Here is a 19,334-nt window from a genome sequence, read left to right on the forward strand (position 1 = left end):
TACACTTGCAATCTACCCCCGTTAACCTCACAGCTGTCTTCCTGTCACTCCTGGAACAAGGTAATCAATAATATAATCGGACTGCGCACGCTGCGTCACCTCGCGTGTGATACGCCCCTCGACAGGAGGGCTTAACCAGCCAATTATCTTCCGTATTGGGCAACTAACTAGCTACCGCCTACAGGGAAACGTCATCTACCTATCGAGTTTCTTGCTCGAACAATAGGGATCCTCATCTACTCATTGATCAATAAATGCCAAATCGTAGGAAACCACACACACACACACCCTTACACGTAGTCGCGACCTAGGCCAATCAGTGTCTACGAGCGGCCGCACGTGATGTTTTCGTGCTCCGCCCCCTTCTCTCGCGTAACGTAACCGACTGCTCTCGCACTCGTTCGGCTACCATTCATTTCATTGCCTACACTAAATTGTCAAACCTTCGCCGCGCACCTGTGCAACACCTCCCACCTCCCGTATTTAATTCCTCCCCCCTCCCTCACAATTTCACATTGCTTGTTGTGCGTGGCATGCTCACCAAGTTCTCTTGATGTGGGGCCGCTCGACTGCGTGCACCCTTCCAAGCGGCTCGCCACCTCCCCTCGTCTAGACCACGTCTGGACACTCGCCAACCGCGGGCGGGATACTTCTCAACCGGCTCCCGAAGGCCAATATCCGGATTGCGCTGTCCGGTCTTCTCGCAGTTCCGCGATGGTCCTGTAGTCCTCAGAAGGGGGCAACGGCAGAGGGGGCCGCGCCGCCGGGCCTCCTCACAATGGGATTACCTGGAAAAAAGTAAAAATAAAAAAGCAGATCTTAAACAGATCTCAGCAGCGCCTCCAACTTGTCGGGGGGGAAATTCTGCCGGGGTCGGCCGGGCCGTCCGCAGACCTCCGGGCAGGGAGGCCCCAACTCCTCCCGTATATCCCAAAAGAGATAGAGTATGAGACACACGCAAGAAGCAAGGTGACTCTGCTGTTTATTAGACAAAACGGCAGGGATGGGTCAAGGAGCGTACGCGTCCGTCCTGACACACACACAATCGTGGGGCTCGCAGGCCCTTTTTACCTTAGTATGACGCGCTACTTGCGTCACTTGGAAAGTTTAGCAAAAAACCTATCTCCACTCTGGATTGGTTACTCGAGTGGTAGGGTTAGTATAGCACACATATAGAGAACGGTGTTAGTAGTTGAGGGTTAGTCAGGTGGTATACCTGGGCTGTCCCTTCAATTTGATACATGAAAGTTGTTACATGAAGACCTCTGAGGATTGGTCAATGTTAATGGCGTCAGTGATAGGAGCCCCATGTTCTGATTGGTCCGCTCGCGAGCCTCCCAGTCTGGGACTATCGCTGTTCCCAGCTCGCGGTGCACCTGTAATTTGCAACAATGTTTTACTACGGGTAGGTGTAAACAATGTGGGGATTTATTCATATGTTGGGAGGTCGACTACTCCCACTGCTGCAGATGTCCAATGAGTCTTTTAATTGTATCTGCCTGTGTCTTGAAACGTGGGATTCAGGCGTCTCCTTCCTCCTGGGCTTGGCATCTTGTCAGGTTTGGCTTTGTCACGTGAGGTGGGACCGTGTTTGAGGCAAAATTCAACACAATTAATATTGTTTTTCCTACTGTGTGCCTGGTTTATCTTGCAGGTGCGACCTTGGCGTTGGCTTGCAGCGTGCGAGATTGCAACATCGTGCGCTTGGCGGTGTGCTTTCGCCGGGCTCATTTTGCAGGGTCAGCAACCCAGTTCTTGCTCATTCAATGTTCATGGAAGCTTTTGCTTGCGGCCTACTTGGGCCTGGTGCATAGGTGGAACCGTTTGATGCAGAGCGCTTTAGGTTACGGTATCATATTGCTCTATCCTCAGTATCGTGTCTCCGTTATATTCTTCATTATGGTACATGGTTCTTAGAAGAAGCGTGAGCAAGCCTTTTTAGATAAGTTCATGATGCGTCTTGCGTTTCTGCATTTTGAGAGCCTATGTGGAAAATAATAAAGATGCACGTCCGTGAGTATGTCTGTCGCCTACGTCATAGCACTGAGTATATTCTTCGTGTGGATTGGTGTGGGAGTGTCCGGTGTGCATGTTTGCACAGGTGTGCTGACCGTTGGCTAGGTCGTCATGGCATCTCTAACGACGTGTAGGTTTAGTCGAGTTGATCCGTGCCGCAGGTGTCGGCATGGACAGGGCGGGCTGCTGGGCAGGTAGATGGGCACATCCGTATGTTCCTGTACCAGGGTATTTGGTCGTCTGGTAGATAGGCAAACTCCTCTCGTGGCGGGTGTCTAGGCCGTGATCCTCTAGGCAAAGCGCGAGAGGGGAAGGGCAGGAGCCTGTTCTTCCATTCTCCCACTTCAGTTTTATAAAAATGCTTATAACAGAGTGTACTGAATTGACAAAAATGTAAAACTTTGAGATTGTGAACATGAGAATTCACCCACAGTTTAAGACTAAGCTGGACTCTGTGCGATGCTCTGAGACTAAACCCCGGAATTTATTCATATTGTAGATACTGTGTTTATGCTAGAAACAGGAAAACTTACAGTAATATGCTCAAAGAGGATATGCATGCATGTATCAAATTTGGGGCAGAATGAATATTGGGAAACCCTCCAAAAGCGCGAAAATGTTGTCATTTCTGAACCCAAGCTCATAGAAATATGGGACTTGAACAGAAATGTACCTTAAGCAATCTGTCATGTAATTATGTATTCTCAACAACTTGTGTATCTGGAAAATATGTTTTTTTGGGAAAAATAGATTTTCTATGTAAAACCAAAAGGGAGGGATTTCTTTTGGACCATAAACACAGAATCACTCTGACTCATTCTGACACGCTGATCATTTCTCCAATCAGGGGATAGGAAATCCTCTAACCTAACAAATCCTTAGAGGGTTGGGCCTAGAGAATCAGCCTCCCCACCCACTTTGGAAATAAATAAATAGAGACTACTAAGGACAGGCAAGGACAAACACATTTTTCCACTACTCAACTGATTACTTGGCGCAGCACCCTGCAGGAAGACTCCAGACTCCAGATCTAAAACCAACTCTAGAAGCAAACTCTAGAACCCTGAAGCAGAGGCCCATCCCAAACTGAACTCTTTGCAGCAGGCCTTCAGAATCTTTTGCAACCTGATTCTAACCCCTAAACTTCCAAGGGGCATCTCAAAATTCAACAGCCTGGCTGAGCTGTTTTGCTTCTAGCTAAGAATCCTGTGCTAGAACCAAGATCCAGACCCATAAAGCAGCGCTGTATCCAGAACCCGTCAGATCCAGTGCAAGAGGCCACCCAGACCGCAGTGCAGTGCTGAGAGCAGAACCCAGAGTGCCTGAGACCTGTCCGGTGGTGAGAGTGAAGCCAAACCCTTGACCAGATCTTTGATGAGGCCCATTCCAGTCCTAAGCCTAGGAGTGAGTATCTAGTCTAGAACTGTGAATAGTCATCTCTTAGTTTAAAGTAATCTTATTACAACCATTTCCACTTATCCGGAACTGCATTATAGAATCCTGTGTCCATCCTGAATTCTTCTCATTATATTGTTTGTGATAATTGTAGCAATAATCATCTTTGCGCTGATATTTCTGAATAGGGACAAGTGTTTTGACGGACAGAGATCAGAGCGGAGGCGTCCTGTTCTGGTGGCTGCCTGTTGAGTGTCTTACTTCTTCATAGCTCCTTAGTATAAGTCCATATTAATTCCTAATCTTTAAAGCCCGATCTGTCATATTTGAAATCTTGACTTTATTTCTGATAAATCTACCTTCACAAAAACCTCTGTAACTTTTGAACCGCACGTCCTATAACCGAAACTGTCATTTGAAAGCTAAGATCCTAAGCTTTCCAACGAACCTACAACGACATTCCAATTCATTACAGTTTTTCCGTAATCGCATTTCACGCACGCGGAAAAGTTGCCGCGAATTGCAATTTAGCTCCATTTCACCACTTGTCAAAATCGCTGTTTCTTGTTTCAAACTGCTGAAATTTGTTTTCAATCTGATAATCATTCATGAATCATTGCTAGTGTTTACCTGTCCCAATCCAAAGTAATTCTCACTAGTTCTGAATCTCCTTTGGTGAATTAAAATAATTTTAGCATATTTTCCCATTCATTGCTATCACATTCAAAAGTATTTTTGCCTGTTTTAAAATCATACCTGTTTTATCTACGCTTCCTGGGGGAACTGGGATTGAACTGCATTATTGATTGTATTCCTGAAACCTGTGTGCCCTCATTTCCATCTCTTCATATTGCATAGTGGGGGGAGTGAGTAGTCACAGGGGATCATATTGTCTTTTGATTGAAACCATATCAAGTTTATTTCTGAGTTGCATTTTTCCCATCTTGCATTTCCTTGAACCATAAAAGTATTCTCTGCTACCTTATCCTTTCTATTCCTACTCCTAAGTGATTAAAGAGATTGTTGATATTGTGATATTACCCATTACTGATTACTGTTCATATTCATAAGTGTGCTATTCAGATATTATTTTATTCATAAAAGTGTGATATATATATATATATATATATTGTTCAATTCTTCAAATAAACCTTTTAATTTGCAAAACAAACCTACTTCTTGGCTCAGCGAGGTCGGGGAGATTCAAACAGAGGGGCGTTATATAAGGGTTCATCATCCAGATTTAAAGAACTTTGACATAAAAATATATAAATAAGGGCTTCCATTGGGCATCCCAGACTAGGCATTGACTTAGTTGGAGTGCTGGATTGAAGTCACTTACATGGGTACAAGGTAGATTAGATCTTACCACTGAGAGATGAGGCTGACAGCATTCCCAGACAATCAACCCTGACTACAAACAAACCCAGAGATAGTTCTGACCTGACCTTTTGTATCAACATGTTCCATGCAGAGTAATCAAATCGAGAAAATCATCTCTAAACACGGGGATGTGATCAAAGCAGACACTAGATTCAAACCTATTTTTGGACATAGGTCTGTGCTTAATTACAGGTGTAGTCACAATCTGTGTAATGTACTTGTTAACACTAAGGGAGCTAGAAGGCGCAGGAAAGGGAGCAATAAGAAGACTGACACTTTTCCTTCTTTGAACTGTAAATATTGCAATAGTATAATTAAGGGTGATATTATACATCATCCCAGTACTGGGTAAAAGATCAGACTGAGAGATTTCGCTAATTGTGACAGTTTTCGTGTGATTTATACTATTAAATGTCCATGTAGCATCTACTACAGACCAAACATGCAGCCAAAATTCTGTGAAACAAACTGTTCGAATATACAAATTGGCAACATGAATTCCCCAGTGACTAGACATTTCATGGAACAAAGGCATCAGCTATTCCAAATCTGCTTCCAGATTCTTGAAGTGATTAATGTGAATGCCCATGAGGACATTCATCCGAGAAAGCACTGCAGAGAAGAATTTTAGATACATCGCCTGGAATCTTTGACACCTGGAGGCATTAATGAAGGTTATAGTCTCACATGTTTTTTTATGATTACATTATATGTTTTTCTCATTAATCAAATTAGTCATCCAATATGTGTGGGTACTGTGGTAATTCAAACCCATTATGCAGTACTGGACTGTAGAATCTATGGTCCTGTGTGTTGACCTAACTTTAGTGTTTAAAACAATGTATTATCCTACGATTCATGGGGCTCTTTGATCATTTTACTTGTTTTGCATATGCAAGGACCAACTGTGATGACATATTTAAGGGATTCTATTTTTGTTTTTACATCTCCAACACCTTTCATTTCTATGTGTTGTAATTTGATTTCCTAATTATTTGTTTTATGCATGTAACTACTATGATGATACATTAAGTGTTTTATCTGTTTTTGTTACAACCCCTACCTGTCATTTGCATGACTACTTCTCTTGTATACTTTTTACATACTAAATATGTGTTATAATTTGTAACTGAATTTCACTATCCAGTTTTGGGCTGGCTGTCCTCTCCCTTTACATTTATGCTCTTTCTTCATGGAGTTCCCTGCTCAATTTTTTGACATTCTGATTCTAGTTCTTCTCACCTTCCTACTGTTCCGGAGGAGAGGAAATCACTGACAGGCCCATAGGTCAGCGCTCACCCTCTAGAACTTGTAAGACAAGATAGCTGCACCATGTGAGGAAAGGGGGTGCAGGATTCACTTACTCCAACACGACTCAATAATGAGGACTCAGTAAGTTGACAAAGGGAAAAACGTTTAATGACAAGTACATCAAACAGAGAAACAAATGGAAATCAGCAGCATTGCGATCACTTGTCTCACTCCGACTTCCTCGAACTTCAGTCGAACAGTCATTGTTATAGGCACAACTCGTCATCACTGACGTCTAATTCTATAAAAAATCATCATGCAATATAATTAGTTAGGAAAGACAACTTAAGTATAGGTGTTATATCTGTATATGATAATAGGGCATTCGGATTGGATAACTCTTATTGGGTGGGTGTTTATGCCCATCCCTATACATTATTTGTGATAGATGTCACTACAACTATGCCGTCTTATTGGTTCTACTATCTATAGGACTCCAGATAACTTGGTCCATTGTGATTGGGCAGGTTACACCCTAGACATACATTTCCACTTTTAATTAGCAGCATGCAGAATGGACACCCCTGTTCCTGGTGTCCCAAGTTTCACCCTGCCTCCCTTCCATTAATCAGTGTTTTAGGGCGATGTGTCAATTACTTGGCTATGGATGGCCTCAAAACTGCAGTCTCTTACCGGGAAAAGTTATGGGATCCTCAGGTCCTGGATGACATCAGGCGGTGGTACTTCTTCGCGCCTGGCTGGTCACGTGTTAGTTCACCATGAATCTGCTTTACTTTCCAGCTTTTAGTGCATTTAATTCTGTTTCAGCCTCGCCACCTGTATGGGCCCCCCCTTATCTTGACCTTCATGAGGCAGGCTGGTATGCTCTGAAGTTTGAGTCGTGTTAGCTGACGCTCTCCTCCCCTTCTCTGGTTGACCTCGATTTCCTAGGCATGAGCCACTATTTGTTGAGTTTCAATTACGCTCCTTCTCTTGCCTTTGGCTGGGTTACCAAACTTGGCCTGTCAGGCCTCTGGCAGCCTGGGTACATTTCTGCTTTTGCAAAATGGAGTCACACTTGTATAATGTGCCTTATTGAGGTAGATATATGGTTGGCGTTTGCCACTCTATCTTCTACTAAGCATTGCAAGCAGTATCGATTTCTTAGCAACTTGTGTTTCAAGCCTATTTACACACGTTTAACAGGTCGTTGCTTCCATCTTGTCTCATAGCACCGTTTCCTCACGTTTTAATATTGTCTCTTCTCTGTGTCCATTACATTTATTTTCGTAATTACTCGCACTGGCGTGTTATCTTCGATAGCTGCTTTTGTTCATTCACAAGTCTGTTCAGGCCCTTAAGTCATTTCCACTGCCTTCCATTAGGGCTCTTTGGGTCTCTTCATGGACCGTCTGTAGGTACTCCTCATTTCGTATCAGCGGCTGGTATGGCTGTCTGATAGGGTACCAAGCTGCCAAGGGTTGTCTGGTCATGGGTGCTTCATCTGGTATGGATCTTCTGATGTATACTGGGCAGATTCCCAGTGCAGCTCTTTGTAGGTTCATTTGCTTTTCATACGTCACATACCTTGGCGAGTACGCTCCTGATACCTCGAAATGAGGGGAAGGGGTGGAGGCCATGTCTGGGACCTCCTCTACACTACTATTCTCTGCATGCTTTCACTCCCATGCATGCTGTATTCACGTATTCCTCTACACTCCCCCCTCTGGTCAGTTCATCGACCACTTCTGCAGCCTCCTTTGCATTCATTTCATCTGATTCTTCGGTGTCATGCTCATCGTCTTCAGCATTTGTACATGATGGTGTGAATGTGTGAGCCTTTGGAGTCCATATTTTTATCACTCCCTTCAAACTCCTTGCTGTTCTCACATGTTTGTCTTTGTTCCATGTCATTAGCTGACATTGTCCATTTGGGCTGCAGTAGATCCATGTTCCTTCATACCTTCTTCGTTTCTTAGGGTATGTGAACCTTGTTCCCTCTAGCACAAATTTGCTGGCTTTCACAAAGTCTCTTATTTCTTCATCAGTCATGTCTCTGGGCTTCCACCCTGGCTCGACATCAACCATTATTTTCATCCCTATGGCTTTCTTCGCAGTTTTCTGGCACTGTCTAATATTTATCTTGATAACACAGAATCCTAGCAATACCATTGCTAGTAGAGCTCCCAGAAACTTGAATATATCTGCCATCCATTGTGGGACCCACGAGAATAGGTCTCTGAACCAGCTGTCATCGTCCACTTCATCACTTTCATCGATCATCTGGTTTTTCAGGCTTGTCAACATGCTTATGGCCTCTGTTAGGGTTCCGTTTTCTTCATCGTGTGATGGTACAAATGTGCAACATGATTCTCCAATTTTTGCACAAACACCTCCATCCATTGCAGTGATCAAGCACATATCTGTTTTGGAGGGTCATCAGTCTGATTGCTCTCAGCTCTTCTTTGATCGCTTTGAATCCTTTTATAGTGGTATTGATGGTCTGCAATAACTCCCATCTGGTTATCTGCAACCATTTAGCATTCACTCCAACTTGAATGTGGGGCAAGAATAGTGTTGTGAATACTGTTGAGGTGAGGCTGAACAGCCTGTGTTCGTATGGGATTGCATGGAATGCCTCTTCTGATTTGGGAGAAAAGTAATTTTCCGTCTTCATCCTGGATACCAGTTCCACAGATCTGCTTCTTCTTAGATGAGCATCTGCTTTTGGGAAGCTGTCCAACTTCAGATCATTCTTAGGGATCACTAGCGCGGGAATGTGAACGTTCACTAGTGTGCATATGCCTCCCCAGTTTTTCAGCAGCCTTATGTATGCCTTGGATCCAAACGCACAGTAATGGTCCATAATAACTGCAGTTCCTTGTGTCATTCCTGGAGCTTCAAAGATTTGTCTGCAGTTTTGATTCTCTCCCATCTTCCGTGTGCCATTGTTTCTGAAACATAGTTTCTAGCTCTCCAGTGGCACTATCTGCAGGGGTCCCCCTCTATCTTTGACCCATGTTAGTAGCTTTACTAGCTTTGGCCACAGAGGTTTACATAACCTCTGCGAATTCTCTATTGCTTCCTTGCAGGCTCCAAGGACCATCCACGCTCGGCAGATTACTACTCCGTCCTCCCATCCATCTGGGGAGACCACTGACCCCCAGATCTGCATTTGGCCTCTGTTCTTATAGATTTGAGCCTCTTCTGCAGTCTTCCCTTGAACGTTCAGTCTCGGGTTAACTTCCCATCGTATCCCTGATCCTTTGATGCCAGGGTTCTCGTACCTGATCACATGATTTCTGGTGTGTGCTCGGTTTCTTGTTTTAATGTCCTGTACGTAGCCATCTTCATCCGGGTAATCTTTTTTGTTGGCCCATATCAACGTGGCGTCTTTTCCCATAAATTGTCCTCTGGAGTTACACATTGCTACATGTGACATACAGTGTGCTGTAGGGACATCAATTTCTACAGCCACGAAGATCTTGGATTTTCCCATGCTGTATGGTAGGAGAGCACAGATGAAGCATTCTCCTTCCGACTGTCTTCGTCCTACTTTCTTCATGTGCTGGTACCATATGTTGTTTCCAAGATGGGCTGTGCTGTCCAGGTAATCATTAAGTTCACTGTTGTCTTCGTGTGGGCTTCTCTTGATTCTCAGTGTTCTTCTGTAGTTTGCTATGATTATGTCTCTAAATGCGTCTGTGCTGCTTTTCCTCTCTGGGTGTCTCGGTGGAGCAGGCTGCCTCGACTGCATCGCTGTGGTAGAAGGTTTTGTGTTTCCTTTCCTTCCCTTTTGTATTTTGTCATAGACTTCCTCTAACTGCCATTGGCTACCCAACCTCCCAACACGTGGTCGTGTTGTAGGCCTGAAGTTTGTTCCTTGCGTTGAGCAGGTGTGCTTGCTGTTATAGTCTCTATAGTCCTGCCTTTCAGCTCCTCGTGCAGTTTCTTTACTCTGACTATGAAAGGGAGCAAATAGTCTATCAGCATTTGTGTTTTCTCTGTGAATTCCTTTGTGGCTACTTCTGTTCTTTTGAGGAATTTTGCTATCCCCTCTCTCTCTAGTGGTTCACTTGGCTCCTCTTTGGTACTTCCACTGTTTTCTGGAACTGATTGTTCGGTAGGCAGTCTCCCCTTCTCTGCTGCCTTCGTTGGAGGCCCTGTAGCCATTGACACTTGCCCTTGTCTGTGTGCATCCTGTTTGTGGGTGCGTGCAGTGGTCAATGCAGCATTTTCATTCATTCCGTGCTGACCCTGCCTCCAGCTTTTCTCTTCATTTGTTACCTCAAATGTGTCTAAATCATTGCTCATTACATTTAAATTTAATTAGCTACTTTTATCAACAGGTTTTCTTGGGACTGGGATGACCATATAGGGTCTGGGTGCTTTCGTAGGCCCCAGATGTTCATTATCTATTGGGCGCACTGAGATTGGGACACTTTGTGCACCAATAAAGAAAGCAGTTCTGATCGTTAACGACAGACAAACAATAATAATAACTATACATATACACATAATCGTTCGGAACGACAATTTGCAGCATTTTCTTCCAGGGAAGTGGGGGCGCCCTTCTGTTGGGGGTAAAACCAAGTTACTGTTCTGGGCCCCCATTTCGAATGAGTTCATAGTCAGTTATTTATTCCTTCTCTTGCTCTGGTCTCGTAGTTCGAGAGTTCTTTACTATTAAAGTGACGAGTGCGTCTCCAAATGTCCCCCCTCATGTGAGTGACGACGGTATTCTCTGGGTACTCAGTACAGTTCCTGTACTAGACTATGGAAAAGGGTTAGGCTAGCAACTTTGGTACATCACATTCATTATGGATATCTATAATAGGTGAGGTCCCAATGCACGCCTCAAATTTGCATTGGTCCTGAGGATATGCTGGAACTTGCTCAATGCGAAAGAATGAAAAGATGGAACTGCTAAAAATCACACAAAATAAAATGTTTTAAAAATAAAAAAAAAAAAAAAAAAAAAAACATGAAAAAATAGGAAAAAATGAGAAAAATTAAGAAAAGGAAAATAAGATGGTGAAGCTCTTGTGTCCGCTCCTTTCGCTCGGTCTCTCGGCGACAAGTTGAAGAACAGTGTCTCTCTCCTCGATCTGCTCCACGGCAGAAGGATGACAAAAAGGATAATAAGAAAAATAGAAGAAAAAATAAATATAACTAGGATCAAGATGTCGTAAACCTCGTTTCTGCTCTTCTCGATCTGTCCTCGGCAAAAAGTTTATTGGGATATCCTCTTCACAAGGCTCTCCTCAGCAGTTGATGAACATAATTACTTCTCAGTTGTGCTATGATGGGTCTCAGGAGCTTGTTTAATTGTGCGTTCTTTACTGGGTCTCTGAGGAATGCGGGTACGTCAATATTGTTTGGTCTACCCACTAGTTCTGGAAAGTTCTCAATGAGGTGAAAGAAGACATGGGGCCTCATTACAAATCAGGCGGTCCGGAAATAATGGTGGCGGTAAACCCGCCGCCACCGTTGTTTCCGGACCGCCTGATCCCGACTCCTGCAGGCGGGAGGTGATGTTCCTGCCAGGTCTGACCTGGCGGGTTTAACACCGCCCACCTGCAGGCGGACGAGGAAACACCGGCTGCATTACGAGATGCTGCCGGTGTTTCCATGATCCCCATTCCCATCGAGTCCTATAGGACTCGATGGGAATGTGGATTAACACCATTCCGCCTCCGTGATTCCCGGGAAACCGGGGTTGTAATGCCTGTTGGGTGTCCTGACCACGTTTGAGCTATCATGCTGCAACATTTGGTGCTGTGGGCTTAGAAAATCCAAGATGGCCAAAAAGCCCACAAGTGCGCCAGAATCCAGGAGAACCACGCAGTTTGTGCGCACACCCAAAATGGTTACCTAACTTGCCACCCACCAGTGTAAAGAAAGATCTTTGTTAACAAAATCCACTGTTACTGATGTCAAAAAGTTGCTGAAATCGTGACTCATTGGACCACTTTAAAGATTCAACCCTTTTGTGGGGTTCCACATAACCATTTTACTGTAAGGAGCCCCATCAAAACAATGTTAAGCAAGGATTTACTACCATGTAAGAACCATTCCTGTTTAGAATGCATTAACCCAAGAAAGATCCCAAAATTGCATGCAGTACCAACAAAATCCTCAAGGCGGCGCTAGCGGTCTAAACTCTGACAGGAGAACTGAGTGCAGTTGCTGACAAAGGGATTTGACTCAGCTGACTTCAAAGGCTGCATTTTAATTAAAAATTAGCCACATGCTGTTCCCAGAGGCCTGAAGCCTGGGAAACCCTCTCACCTCCAGAGATTCACACCAGGAGTTCGAATCTCACATGACCTCTTGATTGATAGAAGGCAGACTGGCTGGGAGCCTCCTGGAGACCACACAATAGGCTCTTGCAATTGAATAGGATATGTTGATTTTGACTGTTTCCTGTCAACAAAGGCCTGCCTGCCAGAAGACACATGTGACTGACCCACCCAAGTCTTGGAGCCGGACTCCAACACTCTGAGAACTGAATTGAAAGCAAAATATATATTTTACAGAAACACTGATAACTCTTTGTAATCAAATGACAGAAATGTATAACTTTGAGAGCCTTAATTAAAAAAATGTACCTTCAATTCAAGCCCAAACTCCAATTTGTGTGATGTTCTGGGGGCAAACTAGCAGTTAAGAGGGTATTACTTAAAATGTCTGCATGTGAAAAGTCTGATACTTCATCAATCAATGCCTGCATGCCTTGCACACATTTGGGTAAATTTGAGTAAGAATCTGATATTGGTAACTTGACCAAAAAGTGAAATATGTTGCCATTTCTCAATGCAAGCTCCCAGGAAGAGCAGATTTGGACAGGGTATACCTCCTGTGATATGTGATGGGTGCATGTAATTTTAAACAAATGTGTACCTGTGCAAATATGTCTTTTGGGTCAAAATATAGATTGTGTGTAATTTGACAGGGGTGGGTTCTCTGTATCATAAACAGACCTCATCATGATGACACTTCATTTCATTCCCCCAATCAAGGGGAAGAGGAGGAAGTGGCCAATGACAAGTGGAGAGGGGTAGGGCCTAGGAAGCTAGCCTCTCCACCCATTTTCAAAACACATAAAAGCAGACAGTCAGGACAGATAGAGACATTCAATTCCATTTGCTGCGGAGCATGCTGCCGGACCATACCACATCCAGAGATCCAGACTTCAAATCCATCAATCTCCAGAGAAAGCTGTGCAGAAAGATCCAGAAGCAGTGCTGTACCCAGAGAGAGCAGAGCTGACCCAGAACACTGTTAGCAGAACCAGAGAGCTGACCCGGATCACTGTGAAGTGTCGAGACCAGACCAGAGTCCAGTCTAAAACCTGACCAGATCCGTGGCAAGGCCCATTCTATTTCTAAATATATTGTGAGTACCTAACAGAACTGTGCAGAACCAATCTCTTAGTTAAAATAATATAATTCAATCTATTTTAATCTAAGTAGAACTGCCTCCTAACTGTCACCTGTCATTTTTCAAAGCTGTCACCTGTCATTTCTAGTTGCTAGCTGTCACTTGTCACTTTGAACTTTAAAATTTCAAATCTGAAAAACGACCTTTACCATATCGCTCATATCTCCGTGACCGTTTGTCTTAGAGACTTGCAGTAACTTTCCTCTGAAAGCTAGCAATCTTGGCTTTTCAACGAACCTAGAACCGCATTCCTATTCCATACACTTTTGCCGCAATCGCGAAAACCGCACTCGCGAATTTACCGCAATTTGCGATTTGGTTAAAAACCCAGCCACGTGTGAAAACAACAGTTTCCTTGCTTTCCTTGCTAAAAATTTGTTTGCCTCTTAAGAACCATCCCTGAATCATTGCTAGAGTGAGCGTAGACTAATATTCACTTGATACCATTCACCCTGAACCTCTAGAGGGAATTAAAAGCATTTTAGCATATTTTTCACTTCATTGCCAGCACATATAAAAGCATTTTGGGCCTGTGTTTCAAACTTCTGTAGTCTAAGCTTGCTGGGGTGAACTGAATTACATTTGATTGCATTTCTGAGAACTGTGTGCTTTCCTTCCATTTCCTCGCATTGCATAAAGGGGGGAGGGGATTGCCAGAGAAAAGTGATTACATTGTTTTGTTGAAATCATATTGAGTATTTTCTGTATTGCATTTTCATTCAACATTGCATCCATCTGAACTTATATAAAGCATTCTCTACCACCTTATTCTTCTGTTCCTATTCACAAGTGTGCTAGTGCCAGACTATCCATTATTGATTACTGCTCAGATTAAGTGTGATATTCAATTATTAATTTATTATAAAGTGTGATATATATATATATTGTTTAAATTATCAAATAAACCTTTAAACTTGCAAAACAGAACTACTTCTTGGCTCAGTGGGGTCAGGGGGATTCCAAGAGAGGGGTGTTATATAGGGGTAGTCATCCAGAACGCATGAACTGGACATAAAGATATATCAATAAGGGTTTCCATTCAGTATCCCAGACTAGGCATTGACTTAGCTGTAGTGTTGAATTGAATCCTCTTACAAATTGGGGGCTCGGGCCGGACGTTTGGGTTAGATCTATCACTTGTGCAGATTAATACAGCGTGCCAGCTGACCAGATACACATATCCGGTCGGATCACCACGCTGTGTTACGCTGTAAAGCACTCCTCAAAGGAACGCTCTAAGGAAAAGGTCTGTTTTGCAAAAATAAAATACAAACTTCTGTAAGTCAGGAAGGAACTCAAATTCCAGAATGACGACCTTAGTAGACATGAAAATAGCCAGAGAGCACTTCTTACATAAGTTATTTGTGAGAGGTGAGTGGACTCATCAGGACCAGATGGTCTGGTTGCAAGCAATCGCACCCCAGATCACGGAAACAGGGTCAGATATATGGAGAGACCAGGGTCCCTTACATGTGGCCCTGAGTGAACTATATATGTCCTCTAAGGCCAAGGATGAGCACAACAAGATTGCCAGGGTAGCGGCATATTTATATTTACATATGGGAGCCATGCAGGACAAATGTGCTGAAGGCCAAGATCTGGCGAGTAGGCAACTGCTGGCATTACAGAAGGCCCAATCTGATCTGGACTCTTCTGAGCAGAGGCTGCAGAGGAGCCAGGAGTCAGAAAATGATAGTAGGCAGTATATCATTAAAATAAAAGAGGACATGGATATACTGCAACAGGAAAAGGCTGACCAGGATACTAGATTTCTGGCCCTGCAGAAGGAGCACCAAGACAGTTTGGACTCCTTACTACAGAGCCAGAAAAAGCTGGAGCAACAATTAGACTTTAACAGGGCATGCACGGAGCAGGTAGCCACCCTGCAAAGTCATCTAGATAGAGTGAAGGCAGAGAGCAACAAGCTGATTTTGAAAGACCTGGATACCCAGGCAGAGTTTGATGAAGAACGCCAGAAAGCTGGTGCCTTTCAAAGGCAGAGGGACGACCTGGCGGCACAAATGCAGGCTCTTAGCCAGGAAAGAGACGCCTTAGGACAGGAAGTCTGCCATTTAAAAAGAAAAACAGAAGAAAATCACTTGGCCCTCCAGGGGCTGGGTGACCTCCAAAAAGAACGCCAGAACTTGTTAGAACACACCAGGAGGGTGGAGGATGCTCTGGCAAGAAAGGAGCAGGCCAATAGGGACACAGCTCAGGAGGTAACCCTCCTGCAGCAAAGACTGTCCCAGTGCTCCAGGACCAATCAGGAGGCGCAGAGAGAGAATGAGGCTCTCTGCCAGCACAATGATAGACTCCAACAACAGGTAGCGATGCAGGAGAGACTGATAGAGTCTAGTAAGGCCTTAACTGAGGAACTGAAGGCGCAGGCTCTTGCATTGCAACAGGGAGCAGGGGCGGATAGAGATGAGGTTCGCTGGGAAAGAGAAACTCCTGAGCATAACCCCAGGAGCCCTAGTACCAGAGGCCTTTATTTCTCTCAGTCCCTGGACTCTGCCACCCCCATGTCCCCTGGCGCACATGAGCACAGGGCCACAGGGAGGGCAGATTACTATCCAGCCAGAAGCATGGGGCTCATAGGTCAGTACCACCCAGGAATGGAGGGGCGGGCATCCGGGTATGGGCACCCAAGCACAGTGCAATTTGATGGGGAACCCCAGGAGAGTAGGCCCATTAAGGGCATCCTGAAAACCTCTGCCCAATTAGGTCAGTGGGGGGGTACCCATCAAATCCTGGAAGGAAGGAGGGATCTGAAGACTCCTCTGAGCGGTACAGGACACAGGAGACCAGGTCCCCACATTCTGCCAGCCATTCCCAGGCTCGCAGAATCCGGGAAAACCTGGAAGAACAGACGGGAACCTCTGGGAGCAGTGCCTCTGAGTCAGAAGATGAATGGACCAGGGTTACCCGGACCAAAAGGGCCAATAAGACAAAAAGGGCCTTGCTTAAGGACCCCTTAAAGCAGATTAAGGCAATCAGGAGCGTCATCACGCCTTATCATAAGAACGGCAAGTATTCTGTTTGGGAGCACTTAGAGTTGTTTGAGCAAATGATGGAGACTTTCCATTTGAAGGACAGCCAAAGCTGTAGTCAATATGTAAAGTGGACCTTCTCCCCGGAATACTCCAGTTTCTTTGCGGGGTTGGAGGTCCAAAATCATTTAAGATGGTCCACCTATAAGGCGGCCATCTTGAAACATTTTTCTACTCATAGAAATCCTCAAGAGGCTCGCAAGGCAGCCTACAATTTACAATGTGGGGAGGATCAGGCCCCACAAAAATTTGTGCAGGAGTTAAAGCGTGCTTTTGCACAGACCACAAGAAGGGTGCGCACGGATAGCAGAGAATTTATTAATACGTTTTTCCATGCCTTGCCCAAATACATAATGACCCAGCTCGTGAGGGATTTTCACAAGAAAAGATCTTTAGACTGGGTCATTGAACAGGCGACCCGGATCTATGAGGTGCAGAAGCCAATAGAAAATAAAAATAATGCGTCCAAAAACCCCAAAGCCAACAACACCCCTGCTGCTGCCAAGGTGGCAGAGGTAAAGGTCACCCCCGTTTTAGAGTTGGAGATGGGGGGCCTAAAAACCTACCTGCACCTAATAATGCTAGGCCCAGAAGGTCCTCGGGCCAGTCACAGACAGGGAGCCAGGGAGGCAGCCTCACAAATGGGGTCCCTCGCTCTCCTGATTATGTAAGCCCCCGGTAAAAGGGAAACAGACCCATCCTGGGTTATGTGTGGACTCCTCCAGCCCAAGGAGGGGGATCCAGCCAAGCACCTAACCCAGAGAACTTCCCTCCCAACTTCTCACAGGAGGGCAGAAAATCACCAAACCCTGGGCAGAACTTCTTCCCCAGGTATCCACCCAACTTCCAGCCCCAAAATCCTCCACCCTTCTTTCCCCAATTCCCTGAGCGCAGACAACCGAATCCGGGAGAGGGGAGGCCAAGGGCGGAGGGGTATCCAAATCTTCCCAACCAGGGGTACTACCAAAGAAGGGATAGCTACCCTTCCCGGGATCAGCCCAGGGGAGAAAACAGGGCCCTGTATCAGCCTGAGCGGGTTTCCCAGTTAGAGCGCCAGGTTCAAAACATGGCGCGGGATCTGGGTCACATACTGAGGGCTCAACAGAACCCTCAGATCAGCATGCCGGCGCAGAACGCACCCAACTCTGGACCTGGTGCCCCAGAACAATGACGGGGGCAGCACCCCGATAACTCACCGGTTCCCAGGGAGGAGGCACAAAGGGAAGGGGGGTGTAAAGCCTTGGAGGAAGCTTCCTTCCTCACTTGTAAACAGCCCCTGGAAACCCAGGAACCGGAAACAAAATCTCTTCCCCCTGAAAGTCTGCCTCCTAAGGAGCAGAGGGGGGTAGGAGAAACAAAAGACCCAAACAGACTCAGTTTGAGGAGGAGGTACAGATCTTCCAATTTGAGGCTGAGGGATCCTCAGAGGATCCTGGGAAAAGGATCTTCTCCTTCAGAGAGAGGGGAACTCCTCCCAAAGAAAAATGGGTCAATAGGGATGCAAATCCAGACTGGGGAGATGTGGAGACTGAGCTACCGCCGCCCACCATCTCATCCCAGAACCAACAGCAAGAAAATCCCCTGGTTCAAACCCATCCTGGTGACTGCCTCCAAAAAGGGGGGGGGCGGCCCGGAACCGGAGCCAGGGGAACCCACAATGGCTCTGATCTCCAGTTGCCAATTTTTTCTTTCAGATTCCCAAGGCTCTCCACAGAATTCTGCCCAAATCACTTCGCTAGCGATGTCCAAAACCAGAAAGTTAGCCCACCAGTTGTCCAAAAATGTGCATTATCTGTGCCCCCTTGAGGAGAAGGAGGGAAGATACTATGCCCCGGTACAAGTACAGGGGCAGGGTACAATTTTGGCACTGGTGGACACTGGATCTCAAGCTACCCTTCTGTCCAGAAGGGCCTTTGACGAACTGAATGCAGGAAGGGGAGAAAATTACCAAATTCCTCTCACCTCTCTTCCTGGACAACTGCAAGGAAATTCCCGTTGAGGGGACTGCAGACTTGGACATTAAGATCGGGCGACACAAGGTGAAACACCCGGTCATAGTAGTGACTCCAGAGGGCACCCCTTGTTTACTGGGGAATGACCTCCTGAGGAGGTTGTCACCCTTAATAGATTGCGTAAACAAGTTCCTCTGGACCCAGACTAGCCGACCAATAAAATTAAAACAGAGTGTCACCCATGTTAGTTTAAACGGCACCTGCCACATGGTTGAACAAAAATCTGACCAAGTAGAATTTCACTTCCAGCACAACAAAATTCCAGACGTGACAGTAATAGCAGTAGGACAACAGACTGGTGATGGGGGTCCTCTCTATTTCTGAAAATCAACCTTCCTTCCAGTTTAAGGTGGTATTCCACACTGGAAGGAAACACCCTGAAATTCTTTACTAATCCACAATCAGAAACTCCCACTCCTATAGTCCAGAAAGATGTGAAATCAGCTCAGAGCCTGGCTGAGATTCAGCAAATTGGAGAGCAGTTGTTCATCCCTGTTCAGTTAAATGATGGGAAGGACTCGGTTCTCGCTCGAGTGTGCGTGAACAATGGTAAGAGCTTCATCAGCGAAGCCATGTTTCGCCAACTCCCAAAAGATCCAGCCATTCCCACCTTCAAACTGATAGACAAATGGGAAATGGGAAATGGACCTGGAAGCACCTAATTCCAAACATCTCCTGCCAAGCAGGTGTATGCTCAAAATCTCCATTGGCAACAAGAGCATAATCCACAATTGTTGGGTCGTGCGAGACGTCCCTGCCGCCTTTTACTTAGGCAGTGACATTC

This window comes from Ambystoma mexicanum, chromosome 4q (assembly GCF_040938575.1).
Source record: "Ambystoma mexicanum isolate Mex_15411 chromosome 4q, UKY_AmexF1_1, whole genome shotgun sequence".
Lineage (NCBI taxonomy): Eukaryota > Metazoa > Chordata > Amphibia > Caudata > Ambystomatidae > Ambystoma > Ambystoma mexicanum.